This window comes from Oncorhynchus gorbuscha, linkage group LG24 (assembly GCF_021184085.1).
Source record: "Oncorhynchus gorbuscha isolate QuinsamMale2020 ecotype Even-year linkage group LG24, OgorEven_v1.0, whole genome shotgun sequence".
NCBI lineage: Eukaryota > Metazoa > Chordata > Actinopteri > Salmoniformes > Salmonidae > Oncorhynchus > Oncorhynchus gorbuscha.
In genome coordinates this window covers 52,774,455-52,796,954 of record NC_060196.1, presented here as the reverse complement: position 1 = coordinate 52,796,954, position 22,500 = coordinate 52,774,455, and the positions used below count along the sequence as shown (strand labels likewise).

At 34.4% G+C, this 22,500-nt stretch overlaps 1 protein-coding gene across 1 annotated transcript in view; it reads right to left on the bottom strand.

The window, feature by feature from the left end:
- The window catches only part of LOC124012997 (gamma-aminobutyric acid type B receptor subunit 2-like), a 477,346-nt gene that overhangs the window by 29,825 nt on the left and 425,021 nt on the right, over positions 1–22,500 (bottom strand). The window lies entirely within an intron of this gene.

Genomic DNA, 22,500 nt, shown 5'->3' with positions numbered 1-22,500 from the left:
TATTTCACTTTTGTATATTATCTACTTCACTTGCTTGGGCAATGTTAACATATGTTTCCCATACCAATAAAGCCCCTTGAATTGAATTGAGAGAAGAGAAGAGCTGGTCAGTGGTGGGCACATGCATGTCAAAAACAACAACAACAACAATACCAACAACAACAGCCTAAGCAAAAATATGTTCAATTACAATCAAATTCTGAACAGTACTTCTTCCAAAAAATACAAGTTAGACAGTGTCACACATATACACATATACTGTTAGCGAGCTAACATTGAACCTGGTTGGTTAGCTACCTGCAGATTCATGCAGTGTAGAAACGTCATGAGTTGGGACTATGGTTAATTGATTACCTAGCTAGCTAGCTACATGTCTTAACACAATACTCCACTATGCAAGTAACTATTTCAATAGAATGTCACTACGACAACTGTTGATAGACATAGCTGGTAAATTCACTCTGGCTATCTACTCAGAGCACTCTCGTCTGAGTGTGCCAGAGGGCAGAATAACTGACGAATTTACAAACGCTCAACACCTGTTGAATATTTTACATTTTGTTATTTCACCATTATTTAACCAGGTAGGCCAGTTGAGAACAAGTTCTCATTTACAACTGCGACCTGGCCAAGATAAAGCAAAGCAGTGCAACACAAACAACAACACAGAGTTACACATGGAATAAACATACAGCCAATAATAAAATAGAAAAAGTCATATACAGTGTGTGCAAATGAGGTAGGATAAGGGGGATAAGGCAATAAATATGCCATAGTGGCGAAATAATTACAATATAGCAATTAAACACTGGAGTGATAGATGTGTAGAAGATGAGTGTGCAAGGAGAAGTACTGGGTAAAGGAGCAAAGGGTAAAGGAGCAAGATAAATAACAGTATGGGGATGAGGTAGTTGGATGGGCTATTTACAGATGGCCTATGTACAGGTGCAGTGATCTGTGAGCTGCTCTGACACTTGGTGCTTAAAGTTAGTGAGGGAGATATGAGTCTCCAGCTTCAGGCATTTTTTCAGTTCGTTCCAGTCATTGGCAGCAGAGAACTGGAAGGAAAGGCGACCAAAGGAGGAATTGGCTTTGGGGGTGACTAGTGCAATATACCTGCTGGAGTGCATGCTATGGGTGGGTGCTGCTATGGTGACCAGTGAGCTGAGATAAGGCAGGGCTTTACCTAGCAAAGACTTACAGATGATTTGGAGCCAGTGGGTTTGGCGACGAATATGAAGCGAGGGCCAGCCATCGAGAGCATACAGGTCGCAGTGGTGGGTGGTATATGGGGCTTTGGTGACAAAACTGATGGCACTGTGATAGACTGCATTCAGTTTGCTGAGTAGAGTATTGGAGGCTATTTTGTAAATGACATTGCCGAAGTCAAGGATAGGTAGGATAGTCAGTTTTACGAGGGTCTGATCGGCAGCATGAGTGAAGGATGCTTTGTTGCGAAATAGGATGCCGATTCTAGACTTAATTTTGGATTGGAGATGCATAATGTGAGTTTGGAAGGAGAGTTTACAGTCTATCCAGACACCTAGGTATTTGTAGTTGTCCACATATTCTAAGTCAGAAGCATCCAGAGTAGTGATGCTTGACAGGCGGGCAGGTGTGGGCAGTGATTGGCTGAAGAGCATGCATTTATAAATGTTATTTTCTACTCTCTATATATAGCCATGTTATGTTCTATTCCCTATATATAGCCATGTTATTTTCTACTCCCTATATATAGCCATGTTATTTTCTACTCCCTATATATAGCCATGTTATTTTCTACTCCCTATACACAGCCATGTTATTTTCTACTCCCTATACACAGCCATGTTATTTTCTACTCCCTATATACAGCCATGTTATTTTCTACTCCCTATATATAGCCATGTTATTTTCTACTCCCTATATATAGCCATGTTATTTTCTACTTGCTGTATATAGCCATGTTATTTTCTACTCCCTATATATAGCCATGTTATTTTCTACTCCCTATACACAGCCATGTTATTTTCTACTCCCTATACACAGCCATGTTATTTTCTACTCCCTATATATAGCCATGTTATTTTCTACTCCCTGTATACAGCCATGTTATTTTCTACTCTCTATATATAGCCATGTTATTTTCTACTTCCTATATATAGCCATGTTATTTTCTACTCTCTATATATAGCCATGTTATTTTCTACTCCCTGTATATAGCCATGTTATTTTCTACTCCCTATACATAGCCATGTTATTTTCTACTCCCTATACATAGCCATGTTATTTTCTACTCCCTATACATAGCCATGTTATTTTCTACTCCCTATACATAGCCATGTTATTTTCTACTCCCTATACACAGCCATGTTATTTTCTACTCCCTATATATAGCCATGTTATTTTCTACTCCCTATATATAGCCATGTTATTTTCTACTCCCTATATATAGCCATGTTATTTTCTACTCCCTATACACAGCCATGTTATTTTCTACTCCCTATATATAGCCATGTTATTTTCTACTCCCTATATATAGCCATGTTATTTTCTACTCCCTATACACAGCCATGTTATTGTCTACTCCCTATATATAGCCATGTTATTTTCTACTCCCTATACATAGCCATGTTATTTTCTACTCCCTATACACAGCCATGTTATTTTCTACTCCCTATATATAGCCATGGTATTTTCTACTCCCTATATATAGCCATGGTATTTTCTACTCCCTATATATAGCCATGTTATTTTCTACTCCCTATATATAGCCATGTTATTTTCTACTCCCTATATATAGCCATGTTATTTTCTACTCCCTATATACAGCCATGTTATTTTCTACTCCCTATATATAGCCATGTTATTTTCTACTCCCTATATATAGCCATGTTATTTTCTACTCCCTGTATACAGCCATGTTATTTTCTACTCCCTGTATATAGCCATGTTATTTTCTACTCCCTATATATAGCCATGTTATTTTCTACTCCCTATATATAGCCATGTTATTTTCTACTCCCTATATATAGCCATGTTATTTTCTACTCCCTATATATAGCCATGTTATTTTCTACTCCCTATATATAGCCATGTTATTTTCTACTCCCTATATATAGCCATGTTATTTTCTACTCCCTATATATAGCCATGTTATTTTCTACTCCCTGTATACAGCCATGTTATTTTCTACTCCCTGTATATAGCCATGTTATTTTCTACTCCCTATATATAGCCATGTTATTTTCTACTCCCTATATATAGCCATGTTATTTTCTACTCCCTATATATAGCCATGTTATTTTCTACTCCCTATATATAGCCATGTTATTTTCTACTCCTATATATAGCCATGTTATTTTCTACTCCCTATATATAGCCATGTTATTTTCTACTCCCTATATATAGCCATGTTATTTTCTACTCCCTATATATAGCCATGTTATTTTCTACTCCCTGTATACAGCCATGTTATTTTCTACTCCCTGTATATAGCCATGTTATTTTCTACTCCCTATATATAGCCATGTTATTTTACTCCCTATATATAGCCATGTTATTTTCTACTCCTATATATAGCCATGTTATTTTCTACTCCCTATATATAGCCATGTTATTTTCTACTCCCTATATATAGCCATGTTATTTTCTACTCCCTATATATAGCCATGTTATTTTCTACTCCCTATATATAGCCATGTTATTTTCTACTCCTGTATACAGCCATGTTATTTTCTACTCCCTGTATATAGCCATGTTATTTTCTACTCCCTATATATAGCCATGTTATTTTCTACTCCCTATATATAGCCATGTTATTTTCTACTCCCTATATATAGCCATGTTTTTTTACTCCCTATATATAGCCATGTTATTTTCTACTCCCTATATATAGCCATGTTATTTTCTACTCCCTATATATAGCCATGTTATTTTCTACTCCCTATATATAGCCATGTTATTTTCTACTCCCTATATATAGCCATGTTATTTTCTACTCCCTATACACAGCCATGTTATTTTCTACTCCCTATATAGCCATGTTATTTTCTACTCCCTATATACTCCCTATATATAGCCATGTTATTTTCTACTCCCTATATATAGCCATGTTATTTTCTACTCCCTATATATAGCCATGTTATTTTCTACTCCCTATATATTTTAGCCATGTTATTTTCTACTCCCTATATATAGCCATGTTAGCTCCCTATATATAGCCATGTTATTTTCTACTCCCTATATATAGCCATGTTATTTTCTACTCCCTATATAGCCATGTTATTTTCTACTCCCCTATATATAGCCATGTTATTTTCTACTCCCTATATATAGCCATGTTATTTTCTACTCCTGTATACAGCCATGCTATTTTCTACTCCCTGTATATAGCCATGTTATTTTCTACTCCCTATATATAGCCATGTTATTTTCTACTCCCTATATATAGCCATGTTATTTTCTACTCCCTATATATAGCCATGTTATTTTCTACTCCTATATATAGCCATGTTATTTTCTACTCCCTATATATAGCCATGTTATTTTTTCTATATATAGCCATGTTATTTTCTACTCCCTGTATATAGCCATGTTATTTTCTACTCCCTATATATAGCCATGTTATTTTTTCTATTTTCTCCCTATATATAGCCATGTTATTTTCTACTCCCTATATATAGCCATGTTATTTTCTACTCCTATATATAGCCATGTTATTTTCTACTCCCTATATATAGCCATGTTATTTTCTACTCCCTATATACAGCCATGTTATTTTCTACTCCCTATATATAGCCATGTTATTTTCTACTCCCTATATATAGCCATGTTATTTTCTACTCCCTATATATAGCCATGTTATTTTCTACTCCCTATATATAGCCATGTTATTTTCTACTCCCTATATATAGCCATGTTATTTTCTACTCCCTATATATAGCCATGTTATTTTCTACTCCCTATATATAGCCATGTTATTTTCTACTCCCTATATATAGCCATGTTATTTTCTACTCCCTATATATAGCCATGTTATTTTCTACTCCCTGTATACAGCCATGTTATTTTCTACTCCCTATATATAGCCATGTTATTTTCTACTCCTATATATAGCCATGTTATTTTCTACTCCCTATATATAGCCATGTTATTTTCTACTCCCTATATATAGCCATGTTATTTTCTACTCCCTATATATAGCCATGTTATTTTCTACTCCCTATATATAGCCATGTTATTTTCTACTCCCTATATATAGCCATGTTATTTTCTACTCCCTATATATAGCCATGTTATTTTCTACTCCCTGTATACAGCCATGTTATTTTCTACTCCCTGTATATAGCCATGTTATTTTCTACTCCTATATATAGCCATGTTATTTTCTACTCCCTATATATAGCCATGTTATTTTCTACTCCCTATATATAGCCATGTTATTTTCTACTCCCCTATATATAGCCATGTTATTTTCTACTCCCTATATATAGCCATGTTATTTTCTACTCCCTATATATAGCCATGTTATTTTCTACTCCCTATATATAGCCATGTTATTTTCTACTCCCTATATATAGCCATGTTATTTTCTACTCCCTATATATAGCCATGTTATTTTCTACTCCCTATATATAGCCATGCCATGTTATTTTCTACTCCCTATATATAGCCATGTTATTTTCTACTCCCTATATACAGCCATGTTATTTTCTACTCCCTATATATAGCCATGTTATTTTCTACTCCCTATATATAGCCATGTTATTTTCTACTCCCTATATATAGCCATGTTATTTTCTACTCCCTATATATACTCCCTATATATAGCCATGTTATTTTCTACTCCCTATATATAGCCATGTTATTTTCTACTCCCTATATATAGCCATGTTATTTTCTACTCCCTATATATAGCCATGTTATTTTCTACTCCCTGTATATAGCCATGTTATTTTCTACTCCTGTATATAGCCATGTTATTTTCTACTCCCTATATATAGCCATGTTATTTTCTACTCCCTATATATAGCCATATATAGCCATGTTATTTTCTACTCCCTATATATAGCCATGTTATTTTCTACTCCCTATATATAGCCATGTTATTTTCTACTCCCTATATATAGCCATGTTATTTTCTACTCCCTATATATAGCCATGTTATTTTCTACTCCCTATATATGCCATGTTATTTATTTTCTACTCCCTATATATAGCCATGTTATTTTCTACTCCCTATATATAGCCATGTTATTTTCTACTCCCTATATATAGCCATGTTATTTTCTACTCCCTATATATAGCCATGTTATTTTCTACTCCCTATATATAGCCATGTTATTTTCTACTCCCTATATATAGCCATGTTATTTTCTACTCCCTATATATAGCCATGTTATTTTCTACTCCCTATATATAGCCATGTTATTTTCTACTCCCTATATATAGCCATGTTATTTTCTACTCCCTATATATAGCCATGTTATTTTCTATACTCCCTATATATAGCCATGTTATTTTCTACTCCCTATATATAGCCATGTTATTTTCTACTCCCTATATATAGCCATGTTATTTTCTACTCCCTATATATAGCCATGTTATTTTCTACTCCCTATATATAGCCATGTTATTTTCATGTTATTTTCTACTCCCTATATATAGCCATGTTATTTTCTACTCCCTATATATAGCCATGTTATTTTCTACTCCCTATATATAGCCATGTTATTTTCTACTCCTATATATAGCCATGTTATTTTCTACTCCCTATATATAGCCATGTTATTTTCTACTCCCTATATATAGCCATGTTATTTTCTACTCCCTATATATAGCCATGTTATTTTCTACTCCCTATATATAGCCATGTTATTTTCTACTCCCTATATATAGCCATGTTATTTTTACTCCATATATATAGCCATGTTATTTTCTACTCCATATATATAGCCATGTTATTTTTACTCCATATATATAGCCATGTTATTTTTACTCCATATATATAGCCATGTTATTTTTACTCCATATATAAGGCCATGTTATTTTTTCCCTATATAGCCATGTTATTTTCTACTCCCTATATATAGCCATGTTATTTTCTACTCCCTATAGCCATGTTATAGCCTATATATAGCCATGTTATTTTCTACTCCCTATATATAGCCATGTTATTTTCTACTCCCTATATATAGCCATGTTATTTTCTACTCCTATATATAGCCATGTTATTTTCTACTCCCTATATATAGCCATGTTATTTTCTACTCCCTATATATAGCCATGTTATTTTCTAGTATACAGCCATGTTATTTTCTACTCCCTGTATATAGCCATGTTATTTTCTTCTATATATAGCCATGTTATTTTCTACTCCCTATATATAGCCATGTTATTTTCTACTCCCTATATATAGCCATGTTATTTTCTACTCCCTATATATAGCCATGTTATTTTCTACTCCCTATATATAGCCATGTTATTTTCTACTCCCTATATATAGCCATGTTATTTTCTACTCCCTATATATAGCCATGTTATTTTCTACTCCCTATATATAGCCATGTTATTTTCTACTCCCTATATATAGCCATGTTATTTTTTTCTACTCCCTGTATATAGCCATGTTATTTTCTACTCCCTGTATATAGCCATGTTATTTTCTACTCCCTATATATAGCCATGTTATTTTCTACTCCCTATATATAGCCATGTTATTTTCTACTCCCTATATATAGCCATGTTATTTTCTACTCCCTATATATAGCCATGTTATTTTCTACTCCCTATATATAGCCATGTTATTTTCTACTCCCTATATATAGCCATGTTATTTTCTACTCCCTATATATAGCCATGTTATTTTTTCCTGTATATAGCCATGTTATTTTCTACTCCCTATATATAGCCATGTTATTTTCTACTCCCTATATATAGCCATGTTATTTTCTACTCCCTATATATAGCCATGTTATTTTCTACTCCCTATATATATATGTTATTTTCTACTCCCTATATATAGCCATGTTATTTTCTACTCCCTATATATAGCCATGTTATTTTCTACTCCCTATATATAGCCATGTTATTTTCTACTCCCTATATTAGCCATGTTATTTTCTACTCCCTGTATATAGCCATGTTATTTTCTATCCTATATATAGCCATGTTATTTTCTACTCCCTATATATAGCCATGTTATTTTCTACTCCCTATATATAGCCATGTTATTTTCTACTCCCTATATATAGCCATGTTATTTTCTACTCCCTATATATAGCCATGTTATTTTCTACTCCCTATATATAGCCATGTTATTTTCTACTCCCTATATATAGCCATGTTATTTTCTACTCCCTAGCCATGTTATTTTCCTCCCTATATATAGCCATGTTATTTTCTACTCCCTATATATAGCCATGTTATACTCCCTATATATAGCCATGTTATTTTCTACTCCCTATATATAGCCATGTTATTTTCTACTCCCTATATATAGCCATGTTATTTTCTACTCCCTATATATAGCCATGTTATTTTCTACTCCTATATATAGCCATGTTATTTTCTACTCCCTATATATAGCCATGTTATTTTCTACTCCCTATATATAGCCATGTTATTTTCTACTCCCTATATATAGCCATGTTATTTTCTACTCCCTATATATAGCCATGTTATTTTCTACTCCCTATATATAGCCATGTTATTTTCTACTCCCTATATATAGCCATGTTATTTTCTACTCCCTATATATAGCCATGTTATTTTCTACTCCCTATATATAGCCATGTTATTTTCTACTCCCTATATATAGCCATGTTATTTTTTCTATACTAGCCCTATATATAGCCATGTTATTTTCTACTCCCTATATATAGCCATGTTATTTTCTACTCCCTCCCTATATATAGCCATGTTATTTTCTACTCCCTATATATAGCCATGTTATTTTCTACTCCCTATATATAGCCATGTTATTTTCTACTCCCTGTATATAGCCATGTTATTTTCTACTCCCTATATATAGCCATGTTATTTTTTCTATATATAGCCATGTTATTTTCCTCCCTATATATAGCCATGTTATTTTCTACTCCCTATATATAGCCATGTTATTTTCTACTCCCTATATATAGCCATGTTATTTTCTACTCCCTATATATAGCCATGTTATTTTCTACTCCCTATATATAGCCATGTTATTTTCTACTCCCTATATATAGCCATGTTATTTTCTACTCCCTATATATAGCCATGTTATTTTCTACTCCCTATATATAGCCATGTTATTTTCTACTCCCTATATATAGCCATGTTATTTTCTACTCCCTTAGCCATGTTATTTTCTACTCCCCTATATATAGCCATGTTATTTTCTACTCCCTATATATAGCCATGTTATTTTCTACTCCCTATATATAGCCATGTTATTTTCTACTCCCTATATATAGCCATGTTATTTTCTACTCCCTATATATAGCCATGTTATTTTCTACTCCCTATATATAGCCATGTTATTTTCTACTCCCTATATATAGCCATGTTATTTTCTACTCCTATATATAGCCATGTTATTTTCTACTCCTATATATAGCCATGTTATTTTCTACTCCCTATATATAGCCATGTTATTTTCTACTCCTATATATAGCCATGTTATTTTCTACTCCTATATATAGCCATGTTATTTTCTACTCCCTATATATAGCCATGTTATTTTCTACTCCCTATATATAGCCATGTTATTTTCTACTCCCTATATATAGCCATGTTATTTTCTACTCCCTATATATAGCCATGTTATTTTCTACTCCCTATATATAGCCATGTTATTTTCTACTCCCTATATATAGCCATGTTATTTTCTACTCCCCCTATTTTCTACCCTATATATAGCCATGTTATTTTCTACTCCCTATATATAGCCATGTTATTTTCTACTCCCTATATATAGCCATGTTATTTTCTACTCCCTATATATAGCCATGTTATTTTCTACTCCCTATATATAGCCATGTTATTTTCTACTCCCTATATATAGCCATGTTATTTTCTACTCCCTATATATAGCCATGTTATTTTCTACTCCCTATATATAGCCATGTTATTTTCTACTCCTATATATAGCCATGTTATTTTCTACTCCCTATATATAGCCATGTTATTTTCTACTCCTGTATACAGCCATGTTATTTTCTACTCCCTGTATATAGCCATGTTATTTTCTACTCCCTATATATAGCCATGTTATTTTCTACTCCCTATATATAGCCATGTTATTTTCTACTCCCTATATATAGCCATGTTATTTTCTACTCCCTGTATATAGCCATGTTATTTTCTACTCCCTATATATAGCCATGTTATTTTCTACTCCCTATATATAGCCATGTTATTTTCTACTCCTATATATAGCCATGTTATTTTCTACTCCCTATATATAGCCATGTTATTTTCTACTCCCTGTATATAGCCATGTTATTTTCTAGCCTATATATAGCCATGTTATTTTCTACTCCCTATATATAGCCATGTTATTTTCTACTCCCTATATATAGCCATGTTATTTTCTACTCCCTATATATAGCCATGTTATTTTCTACTCCCTATATATAGCCATGTTATTTTCTACTCTCTATATATAGCCATGTTATTTTCTACTCCCTATATATAGCCATGTTATTTTCTACTCCCTATATATAGCCATGTTATTTTCTACTCCCTATACACAGCCATGTTATTTTCTACTCCCTATACACAGCCATGTTATTTTCTACTCCTATATATAGCCATGTTATTTTCTACTCCCTATACACAGCCATGTTATTTTCTACTCCCTATACACATCCATGTTATTTTCTACTCCCTATATATAGCCATGTTATTTTCTACTCCCTATATATAGCCATGTTATTTTCTACTCCCTATATATAGCCATGTTATTTTCTACTCCCTATATATAGCCATGTTATTTTCTACTCCCTATATATAGCCATGTTATTTTCTACTCCCTATATATAGCCATGTTATTTTCTACTCCTATATATAGCCATGTTATTTTCTACTCCCTGTATACAGCCATGTTATTTTCTACTCCTGTATATAGCCATGTTATTTTCTACTCCCTATATATAGCCATGTTATTTTCTACTCCCTATATATAGCCATGTTATTTTCTACTCCTATATATAGCCATGTTATACTCCTATATATAGCCATGTTATTTTCTACTCCCTATATATAGCCATGTTATTTTCTACTCCCTATATATAGCCATGTTATTTTCTACTCCCTATATATAGCCATGTTATTTTCTACTCCCTATATATAGCCATGTTATACTCCCTGTATATAGCCATGTTATTTTCTACTCCCTATATATAGCCATGTTATTTTCTACTCCCTGTATACAGCCATGTTATTTTCTACTCCCTAGCCATGTTATATAGCCATGTTATTTTCTACTCCCTATATATAGCCATGTTATTTTCTACTCCCTATATATAGCCATGTTATTTTCTACTCCCTATATATAGCCATGTTATTTTCTACTCCCTATATATAGCCATGTTATTTTCTACTCCTATATATAGCCATGTTATTTTCTACTCCCTATATATAGCCATGTTATTTTCTACTCCCTATATATAGCCATGTTATTTTCTACTCCTATATATAGCCATGTTATTTTCTACTCCCTATATATAGCCATGTTATTTTCTACTCCCTATATATAGCCATGTTATTTTCTACTCCCTATATATAGCCATGTTATTTTCTACTCCCTATATATAGCCATGTTATTTTCTACTCCCTCCCTATATATACAGCCATGTTATTTTCTACTCCCTATATAGCCATGTTATTTTCTACTCCCTATATAGCCATGTTATTTTCTACTCCCTATATAGCCATGTTATTTTCTACTCCCTATATAGCCATGTTATTTTCTACTCCCTATATATAGCCATGTTATTTTCTACTCCCTATATATAGCCATGTTATTTTCTACTCCCTATATATAGCCATGTTATTTTCTACTCCCTATATATAGCCATGTTATTTTCTACTCCCTATATATAGCCATGTTATTTTCTACTCCCTATATATAGCCATGTTATTTTCTACTCCTATATATAGCCATGTTATTTTCTACTCCCTATATATAGCCATGTTATTTTCTACTCCCTATATATAGCCATGTTATTTTCTACTCCCTATATATAGCCATGTTATTTTCTACTCCTATATATAGCCATGTTATTTTCTATATATAGCCATGTTATTTTCTACTCCCTATATATAGCCATGTTATTTTCTACTCCCTATATATAGCCATGTTATTTTCTACTCCCCATATATAGCCATGTTATTTTCTATTTTAGCCATGTTATTTTCTACTCCTATATATAGCCATGTTATTTTCTACTCCCTATATATAGCCATGTTATTTTATTTTCTACTCCTATATATAGCCATGTTATTTTCTACTCCCTATATATAGCCATGTTATTTTCTACTCCTATATATAGCCATGTTATTTTCTACTCCCTATATATAGCCATGTTATTTTCTACTCCCTATATATAGCCATGTTATTTTCTACTCCCTATATATAGCCATGTTATTTTCTACTCCCTATATATAGCCATGTTATTTTTACTCCTATATATAGCCATGTTATTTTCTCTCCCCTATATATAGCCATGTTATTTTCTACTCCCTATATATAGCCATGTTATTTTCTACTCCTGTATACAGCCATGTTATTTTCTACTCCCTATATATAGCCATGTTATTTTCTACTCCCTATATATAGCCATGTTATTTTCTACTCCCTATATATAGCCATGTTATTTTCTACTCCCTATATATAGCCATGTTATTTTCTACTCCCTATATATAGCCATGTTATTTTCTACTCCCTATATATAGCCATGTTATTTTCTACTCCCTATATATAGCCATGTTATTTTCTACTCCCTGTATACAGCCATGTTATTTTCTACTCCCTGTATACAGCCATGTTATTTTCTACTCCTATATATAGCCATGTTATTTTCTACTCCCTATATATAGCCATGTTATTTTCTACTCCTATATATAGCCATGTTATTTTCTACTCCCTATATATAGCCATGTTATTTTCTACTCCCTATATATAGCCATGTTATTTTCTACTCCCTATATATAGCCATGTTATTTTCTACTCCCTATATACAGCCATGTTATTTTCTACTCCTATATATAGCCATGTTATTTTCTACTCCCTATATATAGCCATGTTATTTTCTACTCCCTATACACAGCCATGTTATTTTCTACTCCCTATATATAGCCATGTTATTTTCTACTCCCTATACACAGCCATGTTATTTTCTACTCCCTATATATAGCCATGTTATTTTCTACTCCCTATATATAGCCATGTTATTTTCTACTCCCTATATATAGCCATGTTATTTTCTACTCCCTGTATACAGCCATGTTATTTTCTACTCCCTGTATATAGCCATGTTATTTTCTACTCCCTATATATAGCCATGTTATTTTCTACTCCCTATATATAGCCATGTTATTTTCTACTCCCTATATATAGCCATGTTATTTTCTACTCCCTATATATAGCCATGTTATTTTCTACTCCCTATATATAGCCATGTTATTTTCTACTCCCTGTATACAGCCATGTTATTTTCTACTCCCTGTATATAGCCATGTTATTTTCTACTCCTATATATAGCCATGTTATTTTCTACTCTATATATAGCCATGTTATTTTCTACTCCCTATATATAGCCATGTTATTTTCTACTCCCTATATATAGCCATGTTATTTTCTACTCCCTATATATAGCCATGTTATTTTCTACTCCCTATATATAGCCATGTTATTTTCTACTCCCTGTATACAGCCATGTTATTTTCTACTCCCTGTATACAGCCATGTTATTTTCTACTCCTTATATATAGCCATGGTATTTTCTACTCCCTATATATAGCCATGGTATTTTCTACTCCCTATATATAGCCATGTTATTTTCTACTCCCTATATATAGCCATGTTATTTTCTACTCCCTATATATAGCCATGTTATTTTCTACTCCCTATATATAGCCATGTTATTTTCTACTCCCTATATACAGCCATGTTATTTTCTACTCCCTATATATAGCCATGTTATTTTCTACTCCCTATATATAGCCATGTTATTTTCTACTCCCTATATATAGCCATGTTATTTTCTACTCCCTATATATAGCCATGTTATTTTCTACTCCCTATATATAGCCATGTTATTTTCTACTCCCTATATATAGCCATGTTATTTTCTACTCCCTATATATAGCCATGTTATTTTCTACTCCCTATATATAGCCATGTTATTTTCTACTCCCTATATATAGCCATGTTATTTTCTACTCCCTGTATACAGCCATGTTATTTTCTACTCCCTGTATATAGCCATGTTATTTTATACTCCTTATATATAGCCATGTTATTTTCTACTCCCTATATATAGCCATGTTATTTTCTACTCCCTATATATAGCCATGTTATTTTCTACTCCCTATATATAGCCATGTTATTTTCTACTCCCTATATATAGCCATGTTATTTTCTACTCCCTATATATAGCCATGTTATTTTCTACTCCCTATATATAGCCATGTTATTTTCTACTCCCTGTATACAGCCATGTTATTTTCTACTCAATGTATATAGCCATGTTATTTTCTACTCCCTATATATATCCATGTTATTTTCTACTCCCTATATATAGCCATGTTATTTTCTACTCCCTATACACAGCCATGTTATTTTCTACTCCCTATATATAGCCATGGTATTTTCTACTCCCTATATATAGCCATGGTATTTTCTACTCCCTATATATAGCCATGTTATTTTCTACTCCCTATATATAGCCATGTTATTTTCTACTCCCTATATATAGCCATGTTATTTTCTACTCCCTATATATAGCCATGTTATTTTCTACTCCCTATATACAGCCATGTTATTTTCTACTCCCTATATATAGCCATGTTATTTTCTACTCCCTATATATAGCCATGTTATTTTCTACTCCCTGTATACAGCCATGTTATTTTCTACTCCCTATATATAGCCATGGTATTTTCTACTCCCTATATATAGCCATGGTATTTTCTACTCCCTATATATAGCCATGTTATTTTCTACTCCCTATATATAGCCATGTTATTTTCTACTCCCTATATATAGCCATGTTATTTTCTTCTCCCTATATATAGCCATGTTATTTTCTACTCCCTATATACAGCCATGTTATTTTCTACTCCCTATATACAGCCATGTTATTTTCTACTCCCTATATATAGCCATGTTATTTTCTACTCCCTGTATACAGCCATGTTATTTTCTACTCCTGTATATAGCCATGTTATTTTCTACTCCCTATATATAGCCATGTTATTTTCTACTCCCTATATATAGCCATGTTATTTTCTACTCCCTATATATAGCCATGTTATTTTCTACTCCCTATATATAGCCATGTTATTTTCTACTCCCTATATATAGCCATGTTATTTTCTACTCCCTATATATAGCCATGTTATTTTCTACTCCCTATATATAGCCATGTTATTTTCTACTCCCTGTATACAGCCATGTTATTTTCTACTCCCTGTATATAGCCATGTTATTTTCTACTCCCTATATATAGCCATGTTATTTTCTACTCCCTATATATAGCCATGTTATTTTCTACTCCCTATATATAGCCATGTTATTTTCTACTCCCTATATATAGCCATGTTATTTTCTACTCCCTATATATAGCCATGTTATTTTCTACTCCCTATATATAGCCATGTTATTTTCTACTCCCTATATATAGCCATGTTATTTTCTACTCCCTATATCCATGTTATTTTCTACTCCCTATATATAGCCATGTTATTTTCTACTCCCTATATATAGCCATGTTATTTTCTACTCCCTGTATATAGCCATGTTATTTTCTACTCCCTGTATATAGCCATGTTATTTTCTACTCCCTATATATAGCCATGTTATTTTCTACTCCCTATATATAGCCATGTTATTTTCTAACTCCCTATATATAGCCATGTTATTTTCTACTCCCTATATATAGCCATGTTATTTTCTACTCCCTATATATAGCCATGTTATTTTCTACTCCCTATATATAGCCATGTTATTTTCTACTCCCTATATATAGCCATGTTATTTTCTACTCCCTGTATATAGCCATGTTATTTTCTACTCCCTATATATAGCCATGTTATTTTCTACTCCCTATATATAGCCATGTTATTTTCTACTCCCTATATATAGCCATGTTATTTTCTACTCCCTATATATAGCCATGTTATTTTCTACTCCCTATATATAGCCATGTTATTTTCTACTCCCTATATATAGCCATGTTATTTTCTACTCCCTATATATAGCCATGTTATTTTCTACTCCCTGTATACAGCCATGTTATTTTCTACTCCCTGTATATAGCCATGTTATTTTCTACTCCCTATATATAGCCATGTTATTTTCTACTCCCTATATATAGCCATGTTATTTTCTACTCCCTATATATAGCCATGTTATTTTCTACTCCCTGTATACAGCCATGTTATTTTCTACTCCCTATATATAGCCATGTTATTTTCTACTCCCTATATATAGCCATGTTATTTTCTACTCCCTATATATAGCCATGTTATTTTCTACTCCCTGTATACAGCCATGTTATTTTCTACTCCCTGTATATAGCCATGTTATTGTCTACTCCCTTTTATATAGCCATGTTATTTTCTACTCCCTATATATAGCCATGTTATTTTCTACTCCCTATATATAGCCATGTTATTTTCTACTCCCTATATATAGCCATGTTATTTTCTACTCCCTATATATAGCCATGTTATTTTCTACTCCCTATATATAGCCATGTTATTTTCTACTCCCTATATATAGCCATGTTATTTTCTACTCCCTATATATAGCCATGTTATTTTCTACTCTCTATATATAGCCATGTTATTTTCTACTCCCTATACACAGCCATGTTATTTTCTACTCCCTATACATAGCCATGTTATTTTCTACTCCCTATACACAGCCATGTTATTTTCTACTCCCTATACACAGCCATGTTATTTTCTACTCCCTATATATAGCCATGTTATTTTCTACTCCCTATACACAGCCATGTTATTTTCTACTCCCTATACACATCCATGTTATTTTCTACTCCCTATATATAGCCATGTTATTTTCTACTCCCTATACATAGCCATGTTATTTTCTACTCCCTATATATAGCCATGTTATTTTCTACTCCCTATACACAGCCATGTTATTTTCTACTCCCTATATATAGCCATGTTATTTTCTACTCCCTATATATAGCCATGTTATTTTCTACTCCCTATACACAGCCATGTTATTTTCTACTCCCTATATATAGCCATGTTATTTTCTACTCCCTATACACAGCCATGTTATTTTCTACTCCCTATACACAGCCATGTTATTTTCTACTCCCTATATATAGCCATGTTATTTTCTACTCCCTATACACAGCCATGTTATTTTCTACTCCCTATACACAGCCATGTTATTATCTACTCATTGTTTTTCATTATTCACTGTGTATTTATTCCTTGTGCCACTATTTAAATGTTCTCTCTGCATTGTTGAAAAAGGACCATAAGTAAGCATTTAACTGGTAGTCTACACCTGTTGTTTAGAAAGCACGTGACAAATACAATTTGATTTGATATGAATAAAAAATGCAGGTGTATAATGAAACTGAGGAGGTACAACAGCCTGGGGGTTGTTTAAACACCACTGAAATTGCATTAATCCAGATTTACACTGTTGATCCAGATTTACACTGTTTGTGACTTTACTTAATGAGCCATTATAGATAGGTTTGATTTATACCCCCATCCTTTCTTGGAGCTTTTCTATCTCTCTCTCTTTCTCTTTCCTTCTCTCCTTCTTTCTCTTTGTCTCTCTCTCTCCCTCCCTCTTTCTATCTACCTCTCTTTCTCTCCTTCTTTATCTTTGTCTCACTCTCTCTCCATCCCTCTCTCTATCTCTCTCTCTCTTTCTCTCTTTCCTTCTCTCCTTCTTTCTCTTTGTCTCTCTCTCTCTCCCTCCCTCTTTATATCTCTCTCTCTTTCTCTCTTTCCTTCTCTCCTTCTTTCTTTTTGTCTCTCTCTCTCTCCCTCCCTCCCTCCCTCTTTCTATCTCTCTTTCCTTCTCTCCTTCTTTCTCTTTGTTGGATTAGGACTACAAATGTCATTATACATCAGATTAGACATTGGGCTCCTGAGTGGCGCAGCGGTCTAAGGCACTGCATCTCAGTGCGAGGTGTCACTACAGACCCTGGTTCAATTCCAGGCTGTATCACAACTAGCCGTGATTGGGAGTCCCATAGGGCGGCGCACAATTGTCCCAGCGTTGTCTGGGTTAAGGTTTGGCCGGGGTAGGCCGTCATTGAAAATAAGAATTTGTTCTTAACTGACTTGCCTCGTTAAATAAATAAAATAAAACGTTTTCACACAATAAAAGTTCAGTTTTCAAAACACAAAGCCCAAGAAGGATTCAAACATTTAGGTAGCATGCAGACAGTCCCTATACACACAAGCCTGGCGGAATGTAACCTAGCCGAGACAGTAGCTACATACCAAATGTAACCTAGCCGAGACAGTAGCTACATACCAAATGTAACCTAGCCGAGACAGTAGCTACATACCAAATGTAACCTAGCCGAGACAGTAGCTACATACCAAATGTAACCTAGCCGAGACAGTAGCTACATACCAAATGTAACCTAGCCGAGACAGTGGCTACATACCAAATGTAACCTAGCCGAGACAGTAGCTACATACCAAATGTAACCTAGCCGAGACAGTAGCTACATACCAAATGTAACCTAGCCGAGACAGTAGCTACATACCAAATGTAACCTAGCCGAGACAGTAGCTACATACCAAATGTAACCTAGCCGAGACAGTAGCTACATACCAAATGTAACCTAGCCGAGACAGTAGCTACATACCAAATGTAACCTAGCCGAGACAGTAGCTACATACCAAATGTAACCTAGCCGAGACAGTAGCTACATACCAAATGTAACCTAGCCGAGACAGTAGCTACATACCAAATGTAACCTAGCCGAGACAGTAGCTACATACCAAATGTAACCTAGCCGAGACAGTAGCTACATCCCAAATGTAACCTAGCCGAGACAGTAGCTACATACCAAATGTAACCTAGCCGAGACAGTGGCTACATCCCAAATGTAACCTAGCCGAGACAGTAGCTACATACCAAATGTAACCTAGCCGAGACAGAGGCTACATCCCAAATGTAACCTAGCCGAGACAGTAGCTACATACCAAATGTAACCTAGCCGAGACAGTAGCTACATACCAAATGTAACCTAGCCGAGACAGAGGCTACATCCCAAATGGCACTCTGTTCCCTAAGTAGTGAACAATGTGGTCTAGAGTGGTCTAAATCGCTGCCTCCACATCTCATATATCGCTGCAGTTTAAATCCAGTCCACTGATAATGTAGCACACTCTCTCTTTCCTCTTAACCTGTCTTATCCCATAAACAGAAAACACACAAGGAAAACATGCAAGTCCTCAACTGGCAGCTTCACGAAATAGTACCCGCAAAACACCAGTCTCAACATCAACAGTGAAGAGACGACTCCGGAATGCTGGCCTTCTAGGCAGAGTTCCTCTGTTCAGTCTCTGTGTCCTTTTGCCCATGTTATGTTAATATTTTAATTTTATTGGCCAGTCTGAGATAAGGCTTTTTCTTTGCAACTCTGCCTAGAAGGCCAGCATCCTGGAGTCAACTCTTCACTGTTGACGTTCAGACTGGTGTTTTGCGGGTACTATTTAATGAAGGTATCAGTTGAGGACTTGTGAGGCGTCTGTTTCTCAACCTAGACACTCTAATGTATTTGTCCTCTTGCTCAGTTGTGCATCGGGGCCTCCCACTCCTCTTTCTACTCTGGTTAGAGCCAGTTTGCGCTGTTCTGTGAAGGGAGTAGTACAACAGAGTTGTATGAGATCTTCAGTTTTGGGAATTTCTCGCATGGAATAGCCTTCATTTCACATAACAAGAATAGACTGACAAGTTTCAGAAGAAAGTTATTTGTTTCTGGCCATTTTGAGCCTGTAATCAAAACCACAAATGCTGATGCTCCAGATACTCAACTAGTCTAAAGAAGGCCTGTTTTATTGCTTCTTTAATCAGAACAGTTTTCAGCTGTGCTAACATATTTGCAAAAGGGTTTTCTAATGATCAATTAGCCTTTTAAAATGATAAACGTGGATTAGCTAATACAATGTGCCATTGGAACACAGGAGTGATGGTTGCTGATAATGGGCCTCTGTACACCTATGTAGATATTCCATTAAAAAATCTACCGTTTCCAGCTACAATAGTCATTTACAACATTGACAATGTGTACACTGTATTTCTGATCAATTTTATGTTACTTTAATGGACAAAAAATATATATTTTCTTTAAAAAACAAGGACATTTCTAAGTGACCTCAAACTTTTCAACGGTAGTGTATGTGGGACGCTCGGCTGAAGGGAGTTGTAGTTTTTATTAAGCAAATATTCAACCTAGTTCAGCGCAGAAACGTGGTAATTAACTACAATGACTATAATCCATTGAGCCTGTTTTTTTTGGCTCAGAGATGGATACAATTTTACGCCTGCTACGTTCGATAGACAACATGAGAGAGGAATGTATACAACTACGAGAGAGAGGGATATAGACAGTTTGTGAAAGCATGCCTTATCTACTTTAAAGATCTAGTAAAATTACTTAGTCAGACAGTTCTGCAGCACGCTTAGGCATGCTAGCCTAGCTAAATAGGATGACTAAAGACAGTACAGAGATAACGTTGTCTGGCTGTTTAGCTGATACTGCCTGAGCAGGGATGACATGATGACTAATAATGAATGAAAAAAATTAAGTCATCAAATAAAAATAAAGTAATATACACATGTCACGTCCGTCGTAAGGAGGAGACCAAGGCGCAGCGTGGTGAACCGTGAAGCTAACAGGCAACTACACACAGACAAGAACCCACAAAATACCCAAGGGAATATGGCTACCTAAATATGGTCCCCAATCAGAGACAACGATAAACAGCTGCCTCTGATTGGGAACCAATTCAGGCCACCATAGACATACAAATACCTAGACTTACAAAAAACCTTAGACAATAAAAAACTAACATACCCACCCTAGTCACACCCTGACCTAACCAAAATAATAAAGAAAACAAATATAACTAAGGTCAGGGCGTGACAACACAACTGAAATATAGTGTTATTTCATAGTAATTTCCTATTTTTCAATTGATGTCTACCCAATGTGGACCTGACAGAGACAATGGAATATTTTTAATGTTTTGAAAATGTAATGTTCCCTATTTTTGGCTTTAGAATTCCCATTGAAAAGCTCTAAAATCATTTAAACATTTTTTTAAAATTTAAACTGAAATCGAAAACCGTGATTCTTTTATAAATAATCAAACTGAAACCCAACCGACCTCAAAAAGCACTAATTGCTCAGCACTACAGAGAGGACACATAGAAAAGTATTTCTTTAGGCAATAATCATGCAAACACATGTATTTTTCTTTATTGTGACACGGCATCAGCGAAATTTCAACCTATAATCTTCTGTTCTCTGTCCATGTATTTAGTCCAGTGCACCACCAGGATGGAGCTAGCGAGCCATGTTTACAAAGCTGTTAATTTTAGTCTATTCAAACAGACCCCATTTCAAAGGAAACAAGCACTCATTAAGATCAGGTGTGGGCGTGGCCAACACACCAGAGCACACTCAACAAGATAGAGAATGGAATCAAATTTATATAGCCCTTCTTACATCAGCTGATATCTCAAAGTGTTGTACAGAAACCCAGCCTAAAACCCCAAACATCATGCAATGCAGGTGTAGAAGCACGGTGGCTAGGAAAAACTCCCTAGAAAGGCCAAACCCTAGGAAGAAACCTAGAGAGGAACCAGGCTATGAGGGGTGGCCTGTCCTCTTCTGACTGTGCCTGGTGGAGATTATAACAGCACATGGCCAAGATGTTCAAATGTTCATAAATGACTAGCATGGTCAAATAATAATAATCACAGTAGTTGTCGAGGGTGCAACAAGTCAGCACCTCAGGAGTAAATGTCAGTTGGTTTTTCATAGCCGATCATTAAGAGTATCTCTACCGCTCTACCGGAATGTGTTTGTTTTTAAATATCATTCTTAGAACGTTCTCTAAACGTTACCAATCCTCTCTTGTTTTTTATGGAAAGTATTACTCACATTCTTGGAACAATTTGAGAACATGACTTCAAATAGAACCATGATGAAACCTGTAGGAAACGTTATGCTGAAGTACTGGAATTCCTACAGAAGAACATTAATTCTTAATATTCTCTGAACTATT